This window comes from Chrysoperla carnea, chromosome 1 (genome assembly GCF_905475395.1).
Source record: "Chrysoperla carnea chromosome 1, inChrCarn1.1, whole genome shotgun sequence".
NCBI classification, from domain to species: domain Eukaryota; kingdom Metazoa; phylum Arthropoda; class Insecta; order Neuroptera; family Chrysopidae; genus Chrysoperla; species Chrysoperla carnea.
This window is the reverse complement of record NC_058337.1, coordinates 89,146,266-89,171,137: the sequence shown is the minus strand read 5'-3', so window position 1 is coordinate 89,171,137 and position 24,872 is coordinate 89,146,266. Positions and strand designations below refer to the sequence as shown.

The 24,872-nt window shown below is 30.6% G+C and overlaps 1 protein-coding gene across 1 annotated transcript in view; it reads left to right on the top strand.

The window, feature by feature from the left end:
- LOC123292051 (zwei Ig domain protein zig-8-like) overlaps window positions 1-24,872 on the top strand; it is a gene marked incomplete at its 3' end in the record, with an annotated part of 153,850 nt that overhangs the window by 11,896 nt on the left and 117,082 nt on the right. The window lies entirely within an intron of this gene.

Here is a 24,872-nt window from a genome sequence, read left to right as displayed (position 1 = left end):
GCCATGGAGCTAGCTGCACTGGCAGTATGGTACAGGCATTAGTTTAGAATATATTAGTAAAATGATTTAATAATATCTACGTATTGTAAGTTTTAGAGTAAACTAACAGTTATTCTTTATGTTTACGCGACATCACAACTTGGCATACAATCATTTTTGTATATGCAAGTTGTAAGCAATTTTAATCAAGTAACCTGCTTTGTTCGATTAAAATGTAATGTTGTTAACAAAGCGTTTGTCATGGCGTGACGTAATACTTTCTGTTTGGTGTTTGCTGTCACGTGAATGAATGCTTAATTTTACTAAAATTATTGTATAAAAATAATAATAATCCTTATTTTTTATGAAAATTAATTTTGTGCCTCGTTATCTACATATCATGATTAATCAATCTTTCATCCAATCGATTTATTCTTAGTGGACAAAAGCCTATTGTTACGTACTCACTCAAATCCGTGCTTCCTATAATAATTTTATGATTTATTCACTTAGTAGATAAATAATTTTATTATAGATATTTGTTTTATAAATTATTACAATTCAAGCATGTAGGTGCTATTCACATAAGGTATAAAATCATACTGAATTTATTATAGAAATGATTATTCTCATGAAACCACATTCATGTCAATTTGTAACGTTACAAAGGTAACTTATTTAGAGCTTTCTATGTTGTTATTTACCTGATGAGTGAAGGTAGAAAGACATTCATTATACCATATTGTCAAATATGAAATAACAGCTTCATAAGTCATCTTAAATAAAAAAATTGCCACATAAAGTACAAACAAATAGAAACACGTTAAAAATAACAATTGAATGAGTTAATTGTTGAAGTACCCTGTACAAGTTTAGTGTTAGTTTGGTTTTCGAAAGTTTCGAAAATTTTCGAATGTATTTTCTAGAATTGTTTTTCGTTTTTTGAGAATGTTTCACAAGACCACTACCTGCAAATTTTCAACTCTCTATCTTTAACAGTTCTGGAGAAAATTAAAAACAAAAATTCTGGAAATGGATTAATTAGGGCATTTTATGAACAACTACACCAAAATTTTGTTCGTACCATCAATATGTTTAGTCATTACAAGCTTGGTACTAAACTTAGTATACCTTGATGTATATTACATAAATACAGGGTATAAAAATTGTCAGATTGTATTCGAAAAACTAAAAACAAAAGACATTGCAAATCATAAAAAGAAAGAGCATTGCACATCCTATTTTTGTTGCATATCATCTTCTTTATATGTATTTTCAAATAAAGTTTAGTTTTTTATATATACATTTTTTACAATTATTCTTTTTACGGTCTCAAGACCCAATTGTCCTATGTTGCTCATTTAGCTTCTAGACCTCACTTTTCTCGTCCTTGGCAAGTTTTTTTTTTTCAATTTCACTTCGATTTCCCTTTTTGTTTTTGAGCTAGTGCTCACAGACAGACGGACACACAGATCCGGACGAGCAAAGGAAAATGGACTTATTTGGTGATTTTATGAACACTCTTACCAAAATTTTTCTTCATATCATCAATATTTCTAAGCGTTACAAACTAAATGTAGCATACCTTGATATATATTTCATGTATAAAACGTATAAAAATTTGAGAAATAAACATATTATTTTATATAGAGTTCTAACAAAATTTATCATAAAACTTGGAAATAAGATAAAAATAATTTCAACCCTAAATCTACCCTGCTCGTACGTCCCTTATATGGACGATGTTTTTCTTTTCTATGTCATTGCCAATATGCTTGCTTTCTATTCCAAGTGAAAATTATCAAAGATTTATCCATAAGAGCAATGTATTTTATATCGATTTTCAATGATTTTTTTCTTAAAAATTTCCACGGATACCTAAGCTGAATTTTTTACCACATATTCCTTGTAAAAGTCTATCGATAAAAAAATTTTAAGCCTACAAATGAAACATTGTTGTCATGCTCATACATCCTTAACTGTTTGGTTTAACTAAAAATGGCATACTTGTACAAATTTCGTACGAATACTGCTTCGAAGCTGGAACATAAAAAACCACGACGTTACTTTTGGTACGAACTACGAAGTGTACTTTTCCTACACACATCCAACGTATGTAGGTATGTATGTGTTCGTGCTACACACCCAATAAAATATGTATTTGACCATTGAAAATGAATATAAACACCCACTTAGTATTACATTTTAAGTATGTTTTTCCATTTAAAATATTACAAAAAAAATGGTATTATAAAAATGTCAAAGTAGGATTAAGTGGATCGTGTAATATTTATATTAACTTCTAAAATATTTACAACATTTGAAGTAGTGATAAGCAAAAGGTTGTTAAAACAAGTCTACATACATATACACATATGCATACATTACACGAAGAAATTCTTCTACGTACATTCAGTTTGCCAGGATTTTTAAACATCATGTTTATATTATCAAGTAAATTGAAGAGTTTGTATGTATGTGTTCGCTTGAATCGCAGATTTTTATGAAATTATATTTTTCAAATAGCCCTTGCTCAGACTGAAAATAGTGTTATGATTTTTTGCATTCGTTACAATACAACAACCAAGTTGAATTTTTCGTACCGTTGATGTATTTTATGAAAATATACACCGAGACATTTTTAATGCACCCACACAAGGTGACCCAAAAACTACATGTTGAAGTGAGTTACTATTTTTTAACACCATATGAAGTTATTTGTTAATGGATGAAAGATTAAGTGTCATCAAACACAATAGATATATTAAGAAATTACAATTAATTACAATGAGTGTTTTTTTTTTTAAATATAATAACAATTAATAATATATATGCGGGGCAGTAAATGAAAGCAAATTTTGGTTATAGCGGGGCCAAGCATACGTTACGTATTTATGAATTAGGGCTGTATGCGAGAGGAGAAAGCTCTTCAGTTGAAGGACCTAGACTGGAAGAGCTTAATCTATCCATATCTTAGTAAAGCTTGTTCAGACTTTACTTCCATCTCTTGGACAATAATAATAATTTTAAGTTAAAACTATTATATTATTATTACAATTTTATAATGAATTCAAAATCATTATTTTATCGTAAGAAATCATAAATTACTTTTAAATTAAGCCAAAAGAAGTACTTATCACGCGCGTACATAAATATTTAACTCGCAAAAACAATTTACTATTAAATTATTTTGTTTTAAATTAGAACAATGGAAATTTACAAAATTTTAAAAATTTTCGAGTGCAGAACCGTAAACTTGCACTTGAAACATATCTAAGAACAATCACCATTAATTACCTTTTTCCTTCAAGTCTTCTCCAAACTGCAACCGATTTTGAAGATCATTGCTTATTTTTTAGTTGTTTCGGATGCGGAAGCCTAAGAATACTTTCCATTAAAATAGCTTTCAAAAAGAAACAAAAAAATTAAAATCGATTCATCCGGTTAGTGGCTACGATGCCACAGATAGACAGGCAGGCAGACACACATAGCGGGCAAAGTTATAACATTCCTTTTTTAATTCAGGGGTTAAAAATCACCTTTTTGGAACTGTTATTATTATTTGTTTTCATTAATTCGTTGTTTTACATAGATGTCTTAGACCCACAGAGATTCGTTACAACATGATATATATTTTTTCTCGCTATGACGACGGTGGCTGGAGATATAACGATAAAATCACATTCACTTACAATGTATTGAATTAGTATACCAATACACTAATATATTCTCAAAAAATGTTTATACTATATTGCAAGTGCTGCAAGCTCAGAGACCAAAGATGAAAGTAAAGCTAGTGCTTGGATGCAGGCTATGCGAGGAATAGTAAATTGAAGGATTGCATGTGGTAGAATAGTGTAGCATCACAAAATTGTTTTTAAAGTTCGATTTGTATATATTTCGAGTGTTGTGGAGGGGGGGGGGATTGTTGATAGCTCTAAAGGGGTAGTCTCAGTTGAAATTACCCAGCAAGTGCATGGGTATCCACCATATACTTTAAAAATTCGAAAAGTAATATTTTTTACAATAATAATGTTTTTATTATAAGGTTTAAATATTTTGTGTCTAAGATTTTCAACAGAAAAGTTTTTTTTTTTTTTTTTTTTTTTTTTTTTTATTAAAACTGGCTTCAGCATATCTGCTATACGGCCATTATCAAAAAAATTACAATTAGGTTACAAATAAATGAAAAATAAGTAAACAATTCAGAAAGAACATACAGAATATAAATAAAGATATATATATATATATATATTTATAAAAAAATTAAATCATCTTCTGGATTTTCTAAAACAAACAGATAAATTCTTTAAAAGAAAAAAAAAAAAAAAAAAATATTAATAACATAAATAAATAAATAACTTTTCAGTTAGGAGAACAAAAATAATATAAAAAATTTTAACTTCTGGATATTCTGAAACAAACAGAAAAATTCTTAAAAAAAAAAAAAAAAAAAAAAAATTAAAAATATAAAATAAATAAATTTTCAACTAGGAAAAATTAAAACATTCTTTTGTTCATTTATACACACAGGGACACATAAGGAGTTAGATAGGAAATTCGTCGTCGGGGCCCGTCGAGACTTTATACAAAGGAAATAACACGTAAAAACACAGGTTGGGGGCCGCGGAAGGGTTGACAATAGAGTGGGTCATGTATAAAAATTATTATAACAAAAACAGAATAATTGTAAAAAATTAAAAAAAGGGCCAAAAAAATGACAGGGGGTGGGGATAGTATTTAAATTTGGAGTTTGGACTTGTTCAGGAAGGAACAAATTGCAGAAAGGATTTCATACTTATTTAAGGATAGGAGGTGGGGAATATAGTAGGGACCAAAAACACCCATACGGGCTAGGGAGCTTAGTAACAATTGTCTATGCTGGTTAAGGAGTGGGCAGGCGAACGCAATGTGATTTATATCACAATATTCATAGCCACATTTACATCTGGTGTCGGGGGCAATATGTATGCGATGTAGATGGACGGGTAAGGAGTTGTGACCAGTTCTCAAACGGCCAATCATAGTTACATTTTTTCTGCCCACATCCCATTTGTGGAACCATGTTTCAAGTGATGGGACTGGCTGTATTTCATACAGTTTCCGGCCTTTCGTCGATGTATTCCACATTTGGGCCCAATCACGCAGCATAGAGCTCTTGCAGATGGACCATAGATCTTGTGCAGGTGGAGGTGATTCATCTTCTGGACCCGTTTGGACTGCGTCCCTAGCCAACATATCAACAAATTCGTTCCCACGTATACCAATGTGTGACGGACACCACACAAAGGCAACGCGGAAACGACTTTGAATTAGTTTAAATACGGTATTTTTGATCAATACTATGAGAGATGGGGTTTTGGAGTAAATACAAGTTTGTTTTAAGAGGGAAAGGGAGCTAAGTGAGTCGGATATTATAGCTGCCATTTCAATTCTATTTGACTCCACGTATGAGAGTGCCTCCAAAATAGCGACACATTCTGCTGAAAAGATAGAAAAGTGTTCAGAAATACTCATAGTGGCAGAATGCGCGCTATTGGGGCAATGGATTGCAACTCCCACACGTGAATTTGGTCCCACCTTGGAGGCGTCTGTATAGATGTATGTGTAATTTGGGAGAATGGTGTTAAGATAATTATTGAAAGTGGAATTGACAAAGGATGAACCATAATCGGCATGTGCCTTGTCAAGTCCACAATCAACAAAAACCGGAATGGTTAAATATCGGGAGGGAAAATCAAAAGAAAAGAAGGAGGGTAAAAGCGATTGGTAGATAGGAATTAGCGCAAATACTCGATAAGCCACCAATAATAAAGGGAGGTCCTTGTTTCTCCAATAGTAGGAATTTGTACAGAGGGTGTTTAGTTGAATAAGTTTTGGAATGAGGGGGTGAGATAAAGAACTATATTGTTTTAGAAAAAATTTTTTGGCTAGATACAGACGACGGACTTTTAGTGGAACATCCGCTGCCTCAATCAAAAGGGAGTTGGTAGGACAGGAGCGCATTTGCCCTAAAGCAATGCGTAAGGATTGAAATTGGATTTTGTCTAATTTATACGAACGCTGGTCAGATAATGGGCATAAGAGGAAAGAACCATAATCGATGAAACTTCGAATTATTAGTCTATATATCGTAAGTAAAGTACTCTGATCAGCACCCCACCAAACTTTAGTGAGAGCACGAATGATGTTAATTCGGGGAGTACAATTATTTACAATATAGTTGACATGTGAGTTCCATTGCGACTTTCCATCGAAAATGACTCCAAGGAATTTCACAGTTGTTTGACAAGGAATAGATGTGTTGAGAAAAGGGATGGATTCAATATTACATCTATGCCTAGTGAAGACAATAGCTGAGCTTTTTGTAGCCGATATTTCCAAATTGATAGATATTAAATGGTTATGCAGTAAGGTTAGAGCGTTTGAAACATGTTCTATAGCTGTTTGCAAGGATTGGGAAGACGTATACAGGACAAGATCATCTGCGTATTGCAGTAGCTGGATGGGAGGCTGATTTACAGTATGTAAACCAGAGGTGTAAATATTGAATAGGAGAGGGCTTAAAACTGCACCTTGGGGTAAGCCCAAAAATGCCGTTCTGGCCCCGGTTAAATGATTTTGGTAATTAATAGTGAGATAACGAAATTTCAGAAATGCATATATAAATGCTGTTAATTTAGGAGGAGCCGACAAAGATGTTAGGATGTTGATGAGGACATTTATATCAACATTATCAAAAGCTCCTTTAACGTCTATAAAACAACAAACCAGATATCCATTCTCAGAGAGAGCAATTTGGACATCGGTTAAGAGCATTGAAAGGTTATCTAGAGTAGAGGAATTCTTACGAAAGCCTCGCGAGTACGGTGAAATGATGTTGTTATATTCACACCACCATTCCAACCGATTTTTTACCAAGTGTTCCATTACTTTGGACACACACGAGGCTAGCGCAATAGGGCGGTATGAAAGATGTGAGTTAGGGTTCTTATTGGGTTTGAGGATTGGAATAATCATCGTATGTCTCCATTCGTCCGGAACAGATGAATGCTTAAATAGCTGATTTAATATTGACAAAAAAGATGTTTTTGCATTGTCCGATAAGTTTATCAGCATGCTATAGGAAATATTGTCGGGCCCAGGGGACGAATCCACTAAACCAGACAATACTCCCTGCAATTCACAGATTTCGAACGGACGATCCAAAGGATGATCATTCTGGGTAAACGGGATTTGTATAAGGGTTTGGACAAAATCCGGTGTTAAGTTTTGTAGGAAGTAAAGAGTCCAATTTTGATTTTCTGGAATGGGAGGGTATGGGTTAATAGCCCTTCTATATATCTTAACCTTATTCCAAATTTCTTTAACAGGCGTATTCCTGGATAGACTTTCGCAGAAAATCTTCCAGGAATTTCGCTTTTTCTCCTTGAATAATCGTCTGGTTTGTGCTTGAAGCCTTCTATAAGTACAGAATCTCTCAGGGGTAAAATTATCCCTGAGAGATTTCAAGGCCTCCTTTCTTGCATGAATTTGAGCTTTACATTCGTTATCCCACCAGGGTGTAGGGGATATTGGTTTTTTAGGGGGTTTGGAATATGGAATGGCCCGATCACCAGCAGAAGTGATGGTTTGGTGGAAAACGGAGTACCATTCCAAAGGATTACTATCGAACATAGGGGTTGGAAGGGAGTCGTCTACAGTGCGAGAAAACAAATCCCAATCTGCTCTCTCGAACCGTCTACGGGGAGTATGTTTGGGGCGAAATGAATTATATCGATGATTGAGGGTAATTAGAATAGGAAAATGATCACTACCATAAGTATCATTTAAGGTATGCCAATAGGAAATTAAACTAAGGTGAGGAGAACAAAAGGCTATATCAATAGCAGACGATCTATGTTGAGGCGAAGGAATAGTTGTCGGTGATCCGTCATTCATGCAAACCAAGTTTTTGGAATCCATGAATTCAGTTAGAATATCACCACCCCTATCGGATGCAGAGCAGCCCCATAGAGGGTGGTGATAATTTAAATCACCGGCAATTATTATAGGCTCTGGTAAATTTTGAAACATTAGGCTAAGCTCATCAAAACTGAGAATATTTTGAGAGGAGTTATTATAAATGGAAACTATAGATATGCCAGCGACTCTTACTGCAATTACTTGAAAGAAAGGATTGTTCGACTCAACTGGAATGATTTGAGCAGAAACACCCCTCCTCACAAGAATCGCAGTACCGCCATATCCATCATATCTATCATTTCGAAAAATTTGATATCCGCGAATTTTAAAAGTTGAATTTTCGTTCAACCAAGTTTCACTAAGCAGTACGATGTCAATAGGATAGGAAAATAAAATAAGTGATAGGTTAATTTTATTTTGAGTGAGGCTTCGTATGTTCCACTGGAGCAGTTTGAGATCTTGAGCGATCTGATCCATTAGTGAATCTGTTTACCATAGTTTGGACAATGTTTTTTTTAATAGCTGGGTCTAAATTAAGGGAGTCTAATACAGAGATAAGCGTGGTAAAGATCGGATCATTGGGAGACGGTAAGGTGGAAAAAGACGTTGAGGGAAAATTATATGCTATGGAAGAGTTTGATCTACCATTTGGGTTAATTAGCAGATTATTAATTTGAGTCGCAACAGGGCTTGTAGGGGGCGTGGAATCTTTACGTCTCTTTGGGGTAGGGGGGTTAGTTGTCGAAGTGGAAGCTTTTGAATAAGTCCGTCTAATTATTGGTTTAGCAGTCATAATTGGAGAGGTGTTGTAGGACAATGCAGGGAATTGTTGAGGGGTGGATGTTACATTAATTGGATTGGGGACAGTGCAATTATCCAATATTTTCGGTACTTGGACGCTAGCTTCAAAATAGGTGAGGCCCTCGGAAGCCATAATCTTTTTTATTGCTGTTTGCCTTTTATATTCTGGGCAATTTTTATAAGTTGCAGAATGATCGCCATTACAATTAATGCAAACTTTGGGAGTATCTTTAGGGCATTGGATGGATTCGTGGGGACCAGCACAGATGGCGCAGCGAGCTGAACTTTTACAATTTTTGGTAATGTGACCAAATCTACAGCAATTGTAGCATTGGGTCACGGGAAAAACGTAGGTTTCGACGGGACGGGAGCAATAGAAGAGAGTAACATATTCTGGGAGCGAGGTTCCTTCGAAGGTGACTTGTATTGTTGTAGAGGGTTTATAGGATGTTGTTCCCTCAGAAGATATTGTTTTTCTTGACATACGATGTACTTTAATTATTTTAATATTTTTATTATTTTTGATATTTTCTAGAATGGTTGCCTCATCGATATTCACATCTATATCTCTAACAATACCTACCCGAGTAACACAATGGGTAGGTACATAGGCATGAAAGTTTTCTTTTTTGAGTACATCGTTGTCAAGAAAAGCATTCGCAGATGTACTAGAATTAAATAGGACGCAAATCCTGTTGCGACCCAAATTTTCCACCTTGATGATATTTTGGACTTTGTTGTTATATAGAATACGCCCAACAGCTAGAGGGTGTAGTCTGCCTATATTATGGTCATTTGATTCGATAAAAATTTTAAAAGGCCCAAATGAGTTTATAGGATATTTGTATACCGGTTTTTCTTTCTGGGGGTTATTTTGTTGGTCGGAGGGAACGGAAGGGATGGATGGCTTATCTATTTGCGTTTGTTCAGAGGGAGGGTTACCCAGACCCATCCGAGGAGGGTCTGGCGCGGGATCATCTTCAGCCACCTTTTTAAAGGTGGGTAATTGTTACTAAAATTATTTTAATATATGTATGTAGAAATATTTAGTTATATTTAAAAAGTAAAAATGAATTAATTTTATTAAAAACAAATAAAATTGAATGTAAACAGCACTATATAGTAATAAAATATCCGACTCACCACAGGTAGGTATAAACAAGTTGAACACACGTAAACAAAATTTTTATTTTTTTTATTTTTATGTAGTTAATTGTTCAACAGAAAAGTTAACAATTCAACTTTGATCTTCTAATTCAACGTATTTGAAACTTATGACATAAAGGCATAATAGTACTCCGTTTGCTTATACCAGATACAATTTGAACTATAAAGTATGTTGGTTTTGCTGGAAATTTTTTTTCGTAAAGAACGAATCGAACGTTTAATGTGAAATAAATAAAAAATATTTTGTACTTTGTAGTCCGCTTTTCAATAAAAATATTTATTCCTATTTTATATAAGGTCTTTAAAAATAGAATAAAATTCTTCAAAAATCCCTGGCTCCTCTGGCAAATATGAAGTCAAGTATCAAATAAGATGAAACAGAGAATAACTTTTTATCAGATGTTAGTGCTATAGGTACACATAATAAAAATCCTGGTAGGCACATGCCGTTTGATTGACAAAACATTTCTGTTAGAAAACATTCCTCATCATCGATATATGACAAATTAGTAGTTTAAATTTGAATATCTATCACATTCAGTCCTAGAAAAAGTTCACCATGTAAGTAAAATATATAGCTAGGTATCTCCAATGAATGAGCTAATAGTTCGTATTTTGTATTAGCAAACATAACCTTATATTCATGACCCTTATTATATATACCTATACAAAACAGATGCAACCAACCGTACGTGTGTGTATAGTTAGTTGCTTTTATACACCTATATCTATCTATTTCTATACTTATAGTTGTTTTAGGAACACATCTACAACCACATAATATAGTTGGGAGAGTATAGTAATGAAAACACCTACATTTTCCTCATTTTATATTGGTTATCCTGTTAAATATAACAATACACTTTCATTGTTGCCAATATTTAAATGAACAATTTTTATACAAATTCACGGCGTTTCATGCAATTTTATGAGCCGCTAATTTGCGTATACGTTTATAGTATTACTATTCTACATTTCGAATTTTATGTGTCCAACGACTGATGATATTATACCTATACGGGAGTTCGTAAAAAGTTTTAAAGAACGCTATTTTTAAATTAAATTGGGTTTCATTTTAATCAGAAAGTTTTATCCTGTGGACTGAGAACCATTGAAATTCTCTGTATTAAGCAAAAACCCAAGAATATTTCTTAAGTCTTTATTTTCAAAAAATAAGCTCTACAAGAGCAACAAAAAACTCTTTTCAAATTTGGATCTGAGGCCTAATTTGGGAGTTAAGGGTATAGCAAAAGTTGATAAATTTGTTCATTCACTGACTATCATTCGATATCCAATAGCCAATGATAATCAGTAGTAAATTTCATTTAATAATGGAAGGGATTTTTAAAAAATTATAAAATCATTTAATTAGATTTGGTCAAATTATCCCACTTTTTATATATTTATTCTATTTTTGTAATAAAACATTAGATTATTGTACGTAAACAAACAAACCATGCGACAATAGGCGTGATTTGTTTGTTGACGTCCATTGTTTACTCACACTTAATATTTTTTTTCAGAATAATAGTAAAAAATATAAAATGTGGATACCAATGCTAGATACTAGACCAATATTTAATATATCAATTTAACAATCCGTTTACAAGTAACAAAATCTTGGGTATATTGTTTCAAGTTTAAAATAATTTATTCACATGATTACTGAAACAACTAACTTCTATTATTTCATTGAAAATAGAAAATTCTAGTATATATTATGTATATACCAAGTTAGTATTACTTCATTTGTTATATGATAGCTTTAACTTTATCTAAATACCACGGTGTTTTCAACAACAAAAAACTTTTTATAGCAAAAATAAAAACTGTTTGAAATACAACTAAAAATACTAAAACTTTATACAAATCGATCTTGTTGATTTTCTTTTTTTAGAAAATATTTATAAATTAATATTGGAAGTGGACGTCATATCGATTACAAATTATAAACTAAAGTGACTCAGGCAACAATTTTTATCCAGTGCTTTTGGCGTAAAATTTCTAAATACTGCTGCATATATTACATATATTATTATTTCAAATCGAATTTTTGTATATATATACAAAAATTAGATTGCCGTGACTTTGATTTATAATAAGATTCGAAGCTTCCATAATTTTGTCCCTTGCCTTCCCATTGCCTTCGGGAATTCGCTAAAAGAGGATGTATTTTCACATTTTACCAAGAAAACCCTTATTATATACTGAATCTTATTAGTGCTACGTTGAAACATACTAAAAAGTAAAATTATGATTAAACTATGTACTAAATATTTAGATAATTAGCTTTTCAAAGGAATGGCCATAAAAATATGGATTCGTTTCGTTTACTGGCTCGAGTAGCACGAAGCTATCGCTACAAAACTTACTTGCGATGTTTCAATGAAATGTTATTTTTTTACTTTTATATATGTTTTGTAATTCCGTTTGTTTCACCTTTTGCTATTGAAGTCGGTTTATATAAAAAATATATGTGTTATCCACCGTAAAATGGTTGAAATATTCGAACATGAATAAGTTACTTTGGTGTTAAAATGTCATGATTGGCTATAAGCATTTTCAAGTTTACAGGTCATGAAAATTTATTTTCTGTTACATTCATCATGATTTGTCTTTTGTAAAAGATTTCTTTTCTTTTCAAAAGTAAAATTTAAAGGTCATTCTGACCAATTTAGAGATAAAAGTTATAGAAAATGTATGTTTTCTTAAAATAGGATAAGAATGAATTGCTTTTATCATCAGATTCTTGGTTTTTGTCACAAGAATAGGAACTTTTGCATGATAATTTCATTTATTTCAAGTATTTTCAGGCTAAAAAGTTTCCAAGGAGAAAACTTTTAACCGGAAAATTTTCAAAACAATAATTTTATTTATTTATTCTTATATTTTATATGGAATTTTTTTTTAAAATCACATTTATTACTGGCCTACGTGTTCGTTTTTGCTTATCTTACCAGCCCCTTCTCACTTTTTTTATGCCTTTGAGCACCATCACAATCCTTCTAAAATGAGGTGTTGAAAATGTGTGAAAGTTCTGCTGTTATTCTGATAAAAAGACAATAATCCTTTTTAAATAAAAAGCGTCTTATAATAGGAAATAGTTATTGAGTGGGGAATATGAATATGATGGAGATCTGATGCACATTTTCATTCTTTTATATTATGTAACCTTTGCTTGGAAATATTCTTTAACGGTAGTTAGAATTCAACTTTCCGGGTTATATAGTTCATATTTTTAAAATGCAATAATGTTGATACTCATTCAAACTGATAACAGACGACATTATAATCCTATTTAAGTGTTCCGTTTTTCCTATAAGTTGGTATATTTAAAACTAAATTTGGTGTGCGGATATCTTAACTTCTGTATAATGATAAAAGTCATACAGTCGAATGAATCAATATTTATAATAATATTTCGAAACTTTTTTGTAGAATTTTCATAATACCGCAGCCTCTTCTTCTGCCGTGAATGAAATATTAAATTTTTTTAATTTTGCGGATGAAAAACCATAGCTCTTATGTTTTGATTTGAAAGAAGGACAAACAAATAAATAAACTAAGAGATATTAAGAAATATTTACACATTTAAGTAGATAGACATTCATAATTTGTATTTGTATTGTAAATAACTTTTACATCAAACTATCTAGTCACGAAATTTTGGATAAAGCTCCTTAAATTCTCAGATTCTAAAACTAGATCCTTAGTATGTATCTACATTAGTACATTCTAGGTACCGACATGAGCATATTATAAGAGCTATATATTACAGTAATCCTAGCAGAAATGCTATATAGTAAATCAAATTTTTGTGGAAAAACCCGATGGTCAAAGATAAGTTTAAATTTGAAAAGGCGGTATGCTGCCCCTTGGGGGAAAATAAGTTTGTTTTTCTGCAATAACTGCTACACAATCGAATTTATCGAAAAAAGTGCCGGAAGCATTTTTATAGAGCATAACATTTTCTACAAAAACGGTCCCATGCGTTTAAACAGTCTGCTGAAAAGTAAGTGCAAAATTTGAGGCAAATAATTTTCCTTTTTTGAAAATTGAGTCTAAATGAAAGTTACAGACAGCATATCAATTTTAAACAAAGATGACGGTCTTCCCCCAAGGGCTAACATCCCGCCTTTTGAAATTGAAACTTATCTTTGACCACCCTAACCAAAAAGTCCGGCTTTACTCCCAAAAATCTGATTTAAGAATAACCAAAAATTAATGAACGAAATAATATTATGTTAGACAAACATTAATCTCTGCAAGTTTTAAAATGGATGAATCGTTCTCTGAGTCACTTTTATTCTTATTGCATTTCTACTCTTTTTTATTGATTTATTTATTTTCTAATATCGTAAATTAATAGATTCTTGCCCACCATTGATTAGAAATCAAATTAATAAAGAAATAGCATAAAGTTATGACGGACGGAATACAATCAGTAAATCACTAAACAACGTTAAAATCCTTTGCATAGAGGTTACAAACTATACAAGATAAAAATAAATGCCGTAAGACAAAATGAAATGAGAATATAATTTTCTTTTACATGTAATATCCGTCTCGTGGTCATATTCATTAACGTTTCGTATCGTTTCGCCGCCGTGTCTACCGCGTTGAAATATAAAAATCTTGTCTGTCGTTTTCTATACTCTAAATAATAATTATAAGTATTATAAGAGAAAAAAAAAAAATGAATTCCGCAGTAGTTTGCTTTCTTTACATTTTGCTTTATTATTTTTTTGTATATTTAATTCCCAGTAAACAATATTTTTTCTGATATCCAGACTCTCCAATTAAGTATATTGTTATACCTCATATTAGATTTTATTTTAATTATAATTTACTAAAATTGTTTTGTTTAGTACGGATATGTAGGTATTTCTCATCAAATTTCGAAATTTATGTTCCTAGGCTTTGGTGGCTAGGCTTATCTACGCCATTATTATTAGAAACAAAGCCGAGATATCATTATAGGCACAGTTCAGTTAATTTATTGCTCTGAAAGTTATGCTCCGAAAAGAGAAAGAAAAATAATTTTATTTAAAAATACTTTTTAAGGGACAAGCTTTTATTGTATTAAAAAGTAGAACATAATTTTATCTATGAGTCACGTGCTTAATTATTTTTCGATTCATTCTTGATATTAAACACCTCAAGCTTTTACAAATAGTCGGGTATCAGTGACTCATAGATGAAATTATTTTCTACTTTTTAGTACAATAAAAACTTGTCAATCAAAAACGTATTTTTTATTAAAATTTATAATTTAAGATTTAAAAAAAATGTATATATATCAAATATGATGGAAGCGATGGGAAACCCAGGAAGCCACAACCTTACCATGCATTGTCATTCAAACTAAATGTGCATGTAAAATTTCAGCTCAATCGGAAACCGAGAAGTTACAGACAGACATCCGGACAGGTGAAACTAAATAAAAGCTTGTAAAAAGCTGTTCAATTCAAATATAAAACTATTTTTACTGTATAACTCTTAAATAGTTTATAAGCTTTTTGATGTTCAATTAAAAATGTTAACAAAACATACTTCCACGACGTTTTATTAGACACAGTATAAAATAGTTCAATAGGTTTGATTGTAACCCAAAACTTAAATAGCATGGAGCAAACAATTTTTAATTTTACATTACTGTAAAAAATTTAGTTCGATTTAAAATGTATATGTTATTAATTTTTTCATGATCCAGGTCTGCTCATGTAAATATCATTGCATATTTTAATTTAATATTATTAGGAAATACAACTATCCCATTGTATTCGCATAACCATAAAGTTTTGAGCAATTTCCTAAATCTGCGTACAACACTAAATGATTTTGAAAAATGTTAAAAGTATATCCTTATTGAATCGCTTTTGGGAGAGATAAATATTATTATACTTATTCACACACCACGCACTGCATTGACTATTTTAAATAGGGCTGGTGCTTTAAATTTTAACATTAACATTTAATTTGAAAATTGTGTTGAACAACTAAATTTTTTTAAAGACAAATTTATTATCGTTAGATTTTATACAACTCATTTTAATAAACATCCCTACTAAAATATACGACATTAATTTAAACACAGATTTCAACCATATTTCAGTATACACACGAACCGAAAAACATATAAAATAATGAACTATTAAATAACATTCATTAAATGTTAAACTATGTGTATCATTTAATTTTGTGAATAACAAAAAATCAATACTTTCAAAAATAAATAAAAAGTTCCCTTTACATTTTTACTTTTATTTTTAGTTTTATGTACAGAAATTTTTTTTACCATAAATTAAAAGAAAAAAAGTGGTTTTTACGATACCACCTTATTATTTATTTACCTACGCCGCGGGTATTAAGCCTACAGTGAAAACCGTTCAAAACCATATACAAACCACCACAGAAGCTGATTCAATTGTTGATGGCAAAAAATATAATTGTAATACAAAATGCAAAGCGCGGGGTTGTCAATATCTGTCAAATTAGATAATTTAAAAATCATTTTATAGAGAGAAACGCACGCTTTGAATTTTGCATTACAATTAAAATCATTATTCACTTTTTAGTGCAATAAAAATTTTTTTAAGGTAGTTCCTCCGCGACCGTCCAGTCAAAAAGTTTTGGACTAATACTATCATTCAGTGCATTAACTGTGCTATGACTATTATACATATACCATATATTATTTTCACAAGACTGTAGTTCCTCACTACTGTTTCTAGTATACATATAAACACACACACTACGACATGCCTTTAACATTAGTCTTCATATCTTTTCCACAAAAATCATCGCTAAAACGAGTTATTTATTTAAGTTTTTTATCGAAACTATATGGTAAATAATTTTTATTTTTATTTATATATTTTCTAAATATAGTATTCTACATTATATTAGTTTTTCATAGAGATGGTGGACGTCATTCATTGGTAAATAAATATAATATTTGTAAATTTGTGTATTTTTATACACTTCTCCCATGTACACGTACAAATTGCGTCACTTTTAATTGCTAATATCTCATGTATGGCATGGTAAATCATCTTCTAATTTTAACAGCAAGTGTATTATGAATTAAATATTTTATATTCTGAGTTTTGAGAAATTCTTGGAATATCACTTTCGTGTAGGTACTACCTTAACTATAATTTATTAAGATCCGTCCGTAAAGAGCCTACAAAAATTTAATTTTCATATAGATTCAGTATACTTTTTTTTATTTTTAATCGATGTAAGTGCATGCAATTTCCCGGTAAAGGTTTTAATTTGAAAGAAAACAAGCCGTGGGGAGAGTCTGGTGCGTCCACACGAATAGCTTCCCAGCATAATAAATAGTTATAAAGAATAATATTCGGATCATATTGCCGTTAATATGCTTCGATCGACAACCCATTACAATACCTTCCTCTACTGGGAAGATCTGAAAATGTTATAGGATAAAATGTAGTACCTAGCATTCAGTGTACCTATTTTGAATCATTTTTCAGTTTCTTCTTGGTATTGTTATTTACTGGACAGTATTTGTATTTAAATAGGTGTATTTTATGAGATTGTTGGTAGGCGGAGGACTGACTGCTAATGCGTTTTGTTGGGATATAAACAAAAAATAAAATTTTTACGCGGAAAAAATTAAATTTTAAGCTATCTGACTATCAATTTAGAAGGTGACAATTGCATATTGTTTTATAATTCATACTCAACGTAAACCATTGATAATTGAGGAGTAAGTTATTATAGCTTATTTTAAATGTTAAATTTTGATGAGGGAAATATTAAAATAGCAAGGTGATTTACCTTGATCTAACAACAGAATCATTGTTACATGTAATTTGTATACAATAAATTATACACTTATATTTATTTTATACTTTCTAGTTATTATTTTGAGTGGCTTCCCAAGTAAGCAAAGTAAAAGCTAAAAAAGTCTCATTCATTCTCGCCTCGAGTTATAAAAATACCAGTTGATGCTGTTTTAAGATCTTTACAGAAGTGGGTGCCTAAGGGAAACTAACGGAAACGTGCAGATTCTATCATATCACATTAAATACTGCCCACTAAGTGTAAAACGTAACGATAACATATTAATGAGCGCACATTAGGATAGAATTCGTGGAAGTAATTCTAGATTAGGGGATTAACCATGGTTCACTATGACGTTGTACCGTGGTTCACACGATTCTTACATCTATATCGATAATTGTTTAATATTTAAACTCTTAAAAAATTCAGTAATCAGTGTTTTAATGCAGAGATTTAAAAAAAAATAAATATGTGGTTCTTTGCAAGTCCTTACAAATTTACTGTGAAGAAGTACTACGAATTTGTTTATTCATCGAATAATGGAAAATGGTTCCACTGTTAGTGTACAAAAAAAAAGAACTAAGTAATTATTTTTTGTGTGTGTTTTAAATATGCAAGCTACAATAGCCTTTATTAAGTATCTAAATCAAAAGACATTTATGTTATCTTTTATTTATGTTGTCACTTAAAAAGACCGTATTATAAATATTTATGTACCTATAAGCACTGTGTTTGGTGTATTGTCTTACACTACAAATATCTCCATCCAAGTAAATTACCAAAATAAATTGTCTTCTAGAATTTTGTCTTTGAAATTATTTCATGGCCCGTAGTAAACTGAACGCTACTATAATATAATTTTTTTCCAATGAAATATTTTAATCGCGTATTCTCTTGACAATATTTATTGATTAATGAATGATTGGCGTACATTAAATCGTATTCTTTAAAAACGAAACATACAATGCAATTTTCGTGTTTCAACGTTTGATTCGCTTCAAAGAAGTTGTGTAATTTGAAAACACTAAGAAATGTTATTTCTAGTTTATTTGTAAGTGGCCTTTATGCAATTTAGGAGAAAGTAAATGAATCTATCTGGCAATACTGGAGAAACTAGAGAATGAATAGAATACAGTATATCCGAGGTATATTATAATATTGAATTTTTTATCTTACATGAAAACTTTGGAATGTATGTATATATCTACTTTTTTCAAATGTTTACTAGCTCTTATTCAATTTTTATTTGGATACTGAACTAAATCTAAAAAAAAAAATAATTAAATATAATAAATTCTGAAAAAAACATAGGTAGAGGTGAGACGATGAAAAAAAATAATTGAATTCTAAAAAGTTACATATAATAAAAGAAGTCATAAAATATCTGTACGATGTGAAGATAATGTCTAAAAATGTAACAAGTATGTTAATATCTCCGTCCATAATAAACTTAAAAGGGAAAATTGTTTTTCGCTTGGAAAGCTGTGTAGCGTTGTTTACTATTCAAAATAATTATGAAAGTGGCGAATGATTTCAGGAATTTGGAGAGGATTTCCAGTCGAAAAACCATTTCTATCGACGTTTTCAACTCATCTCAAGTCGTCTTTCCTTATTATCAGTAATTCAGTTTGAGGTTGAAAATATGTATGTAGATTGAGTTACTATCGAGAAAGTTTCTTTTGACGGCGTCATTTATGTTTCCAATCGCCCTATATGAAAATTTATTGATTTAGGCCTGTGTGCTCCATCAATAATCTCTCTAACTGAGATAGATGGTTCACGATAAAAAATTTCTGTGATATCTCTATGTAAGTATAGGCACGAACACAATACTCTGCTAATGTAAGTGGCGCCAAAATTTAGTATTGTAAATAACGCCATAGTTATGGATCTTACGGCAATATTTAATTAGAGTATTATAAAATACTTTTCGAATATCTGTTATATTACCATTCCAGCATTGTAATAAACGCCATACATTTCTTACCGTGTTAATATTAAGGAATTGCCTTCTTTTGTGAATTCAATTCCAACCTCCCATGGTCAAAAAAATATAAAAAGACAAAAATCTCTGCTGACACGAGTTTTTTTTTAACATTGGAAAACGTAATTTGTTTTTTTATTGTTATTATGTTATTTTTATATGTAATTTCTTGTTTTTTTTTTTCAATATAATCGCGTACTGTCATTTTTTCCAACCTGTAAATTAACTGAAGGAAAGTAATTATGTAAAACTAAAAGCATCTTAAATGTTGTTAGTAACAATAAATTTAATATAAAATTGATATATTTTTAGGGATGTAGGAGCACTACGGTAATTTTAAATAAAAGGCTAAATTTTTTTCATGAAGCTTGACTTAGTCTAAATCAAATTTGAAAAATTTTATTGGGAGTTGCTTGATTATTTAAATACATAAATTATTTCAAAAGAAGGCATATTTAACATTGGTTTTATGGTAAAACGATAGATAGATGATATGTTTTTTTATAGATTTCTCCAAACTAGTCGGTGAAAAACAAACAATTGACTGAATTAATTGTTGAAATACCACGCATAGACAGTGTTGATTACTCTATCACATTAAACATACATAACTAATATAACTGATATTCCCATATAATACCTACTATACAATTTACGCCTAATTTGCGTCCTCACGGGTAAACAGTGATATTTACGAAAAACTGTATCAAAAAAAAGTTGTTTTGTTTTTTATAAGGAACATGTTTTACATTTAAACTTTTGTTCTATCTCTAACGGTTTACAAAATGGGTCCTACGGACTCAAGACCCAATTGAACTATATTGCTCATTTACGAACTCGACCTCACTTTTAAATCCTGAGTACGCTATAAAAATTTCATCTTCTTATCTCTTTTCTTCTTAAGTTATAAGTGATTAAATTTAAGTTTCGTAAGTTATCGTGTTGGCAGACAGACGGGCAGAGGGATAGACAACCGGAAATGGACTAATTAGGTGATTCTATGAACACTTATACCAAAATTTTGTTGGTAAGATCAATATTTTTAAGGGTTACAAACTTGGGACTAAACTTAGTACACCTTGCATATTACATATATGCTATTTAAAATAAAGTTAAAACCTTAATAAATTTTTGAAAAAAAAAAAAGAAAAAAAACGGTTGTGTCCGACTAATTAAGGATCTATGAGGAAGGGTAATGTGAACACAAATTTAAAAAAAATATATTTTCAAGTTTGATGGTGAATTATGTTATAACTGGAGAATATAAGGCGAAAGTATGAATAACATTTTTCGATATCTGGAGTAATTTTCAAAATATCGAGAAAAAAAATTAGTTTCATTAATTAGCTTTCGATATTTCGAAAACCAAGGCAGATATTGATTATTTTTCGTCTACATTCAAGTTGTAACAAAATTCAACATCAAAGTTGAAATAAGGTTCAAATAATTTAATACCCCCAACTACCTTAACCTCTTTCTTTTTATTAACCTTCCGTCAGGAACCGCTTTTCTTTATAGTGTACCGATTCAAAAACATATTTATTGATCCTATTTATTAAGTTAAATTTATTAGATACAAAATTTATAAATACGGAAAAAGTAGGTGGGTTTAATGACGTTTTTCCCACGTTGAATATATTACACAAAAATAGCTTTTGAGTTATTAGTTCGAATATTATTGGTAAAAAATATTCTTTAAAGAAATATAAATATTGAATATTATATTTTATAAATATACATCTATTGTTGTGAAAATATAGATTTTTCTTGTCTCTATAAATTCTTATTAAAAGATGTCCTTTTTATAATATATTTATTTCACACACAATATTCTTGAACCTTTTTTACTTCGAAAATTGAATTGGGAAACGCCTTTTTTTATTATCCTAAAGGCTTTTTTTACTTTAGCGTAATAATAAAAAACCAGAATTATATTTCTATTTTAAGTTTATTCCAAAACTGCATTATTGATTTTATTTTACCCATGGGCAAAATAAAATCGATAATCGAAATCGAACCTACTGATATAAACTTCAGCCAATGAAAATAAAAAATAGTTCATAAATTGCAAGTAGTCGATGCCTGTCCCTAGCATCTGGAGCTCATAAACCGCTGTACCAATCTCCTTCTTCTTAAATATTTAAAAATTTTATGTTCGTTTGTGTATTGCTTATTGAAAGTTCTGCTGAGCAAAAATTTCGATTCAGCAAAAACTTTACACAATATACAACCCGCTTCAAAAATTGTTTTCTATCTATTTTGAACCTTCGGGGTGGAAAAGTGCGGCGTGAAAGTGGGAATGAACATTAAAATATTTTCAAATATACCCAAGTGGGGTATCAAATAAGAGAGCATGACGTGTACGTTACAAAGCTGTAACCGCGGAGTAAGGGGGTATGGGGAGAGGAGTTAAAGTGGGGATGAACGATAGAATATTTTCAAAGATACCCAAGTCTGATATCAAATAAAAGGGCATGATGTGTACCTTAAAAAACTGAAGCTATAAAGCATTTTGGCATGGATAAACACAAAGTCGTTGTTTCTTATTTAAACAAACATTTGTTGTCTTTGAAGTTTCCTATACTTCTTATAGCACCTGGAACGGTCAGATTTCTTCTATTTTCGAACATGGTTCTTCTGCCATCTCTTTTCGTTTGCATGTTCTCCTGTTCACGGTTAGGCCGACGTGTAAGCACATACAGATCAATTAAGGTTGGTTAGTTGAGATTACATGCAGTAAGTCATACTATAGCTTACTTTTAAAATGGTAGAAGTTCAAACGTACAATAAATTGCTTGTGTACAATATAATAGGTTGGCTGATAAGTCCCCGGTTTGACACATAGATGGCGTCGCTAGTATTAAATGCATATTATTTTTATATAGTACCAACCTTCAAATGATTCGTGTCAAAATTTGACGTCTGTAAGTCAATTAGTTTGTGAGATAGAGCGTCTTTTGTGAAGCAACTTTTGTTATTGTGAAAAAAATGGAAAAAAAGGAATTTCGTGTTTTGATAAAATACTGTTTTCTGAAGGGAAAAAATACAGTGGAAGCAAAAACTTGGCTTGATAATGAGTTTCCGGACTCTGTATTTTTTCCCTTCAGAAAACAGTATTTTATCAAAACACGAAATTCCATTTTTTCCATTTTTTTCACAATAACAAAAGTTGCTTCACAAAAGACGCTCTATCTCACAAACTAATTGACTTACAGACGTCAAATTTTGACACGAATCATTTGAAGGTTGGTACTATATAAAAATAATATGCATTTAATACTAGCGACGCCATTTATGTGTCAGACCGGGGACTTATCAGCCAACCTGTTATACTATGATCTTTTTAAAATTAATATTAGGAAAATCATCATGCTTCTTTACGCATGCACTTGATATTTATTGACCCACACCTTCAATATGAATCGAGGTCTGGTAAGAAATTTTAAATCAACCGGTTTTGTAACGAGTCAGATAACACGCAAACGTCGTTGAAACTGAGATCGGATCAATCATATCCAGAAAATAATAAATAATTATTTTTCCTGAATTTTAGTTCTCCCACAAGACTTAAATATAAATTGAATAATTATTACAACGGTATGCGTATACTTTTGAACGTCTATATAATTCAGCGCTCCTTTCGATTGTATATTTCGTATCGCTTTTTAGAATTCAAGATTACCAGATTACCATTTATATCTGTAAAATTGATGAAAAAATCTCTTTTTTTTTTAAGTTGCCAAAGTCAGTTAACAATTTATTTTAATCTCAAAGCTATTAAACTTTCATTTTCATTAAAATAAAAAATTAAATCCGAATAAATAATATTTTTGTTAAAATTTGTTATATTAAATATCATTTACTTAATCGTCTAATTTTTTTTTCAACCCTTCAAGTTCAAATAAGTATAATTTATTATAGTCACAGACACACAGTAATTAATCTGTCCATCGTACAAAATGTTTTGTATTATACGCATATGATTTCTCATTCCATATGGTAATTTTTTTTTCATAAATGAAATTGTGAGTAAATCGTTGAATGATACTTTTTTTTGAATTTTAAATTAGAAATTATTTTAATAATAAAAAAATTTCTAGGTAAAGTAAAAATTTTAATAAAATTAATTTAATTGGCAAATTGAAAAAATTAAAGAGATAAAATTGACTCTGAGAAAAAAAGGTAGGTAGGTAGGTTCTAAAACAGAGAAATAAAATTATTAACATATAAAATAGGCGACTAATATGTATAGGTAGTTATAGTTAAGTATAATTTTGTATAAAGTGGCACATATTTATAAGATTCGCTTTACGATTTTGTCTTCAATAATCTAAATTTAAATATCATTTTTATACCATGTATATATAAAATTTATCAAGGTATACTAAGTTTAGTCCCAAGTTTGTAACGCCTAAAAATATTGATGCTACAAACAAAATTTTAGTATATAGGTGTTCATAAAGTCACCTAATTAGTCCATTTTATAAATTCTAATATCAAGCTGAAATTTTCAAATCGTGCACAGGACGTAAAAAGTGAGGTCGAGTTCGTAAATGGACACCATAGGTCAACTGGGTCTTGGGTCCATGGAACCCATCTTGTAAACCGTTAGAGATAGAACAAAAGTTTGTATTGAAAAAATGTTACTTATAAAAAATAAACAACTTTTTTTTGAAACTTTTTTTCATAAACATCACTGTTTACCATTGAGGGAGCAAATCAGTTGCAAATTATGCACCGTGTTCTGTTATATACGGATATGGCAAAAATTTATAAATTTGATCATTCACTGACTATTATTCGATAAACAGTAGGCAATGATATTCAGTAGAAATTAGTAAATTTAACTTAATAATGGAAAGGATGATTTTTAAAGTATAAAATTATTTAATTGGATCTGGATCTGGTAGGTACTATTTTTAAACTATCCAGTCGATACCTAAATGTACGTGTTTTCACTCAAAACAATAATGAGATCAGGTCAAGAGTGATTAAGGGTGATACTTTTGAAATGACCACACTGTAGGTATAGTATATAACTATATACTAAACGTTTATCTTTTTTTTTTCAATTTATATATACAATGTATTTCAAAACTGCCAAATCAACTACTATCATAATATTTTCTGCGTCTTCAATGGTTGCGCTACAGAACTTGCGTTA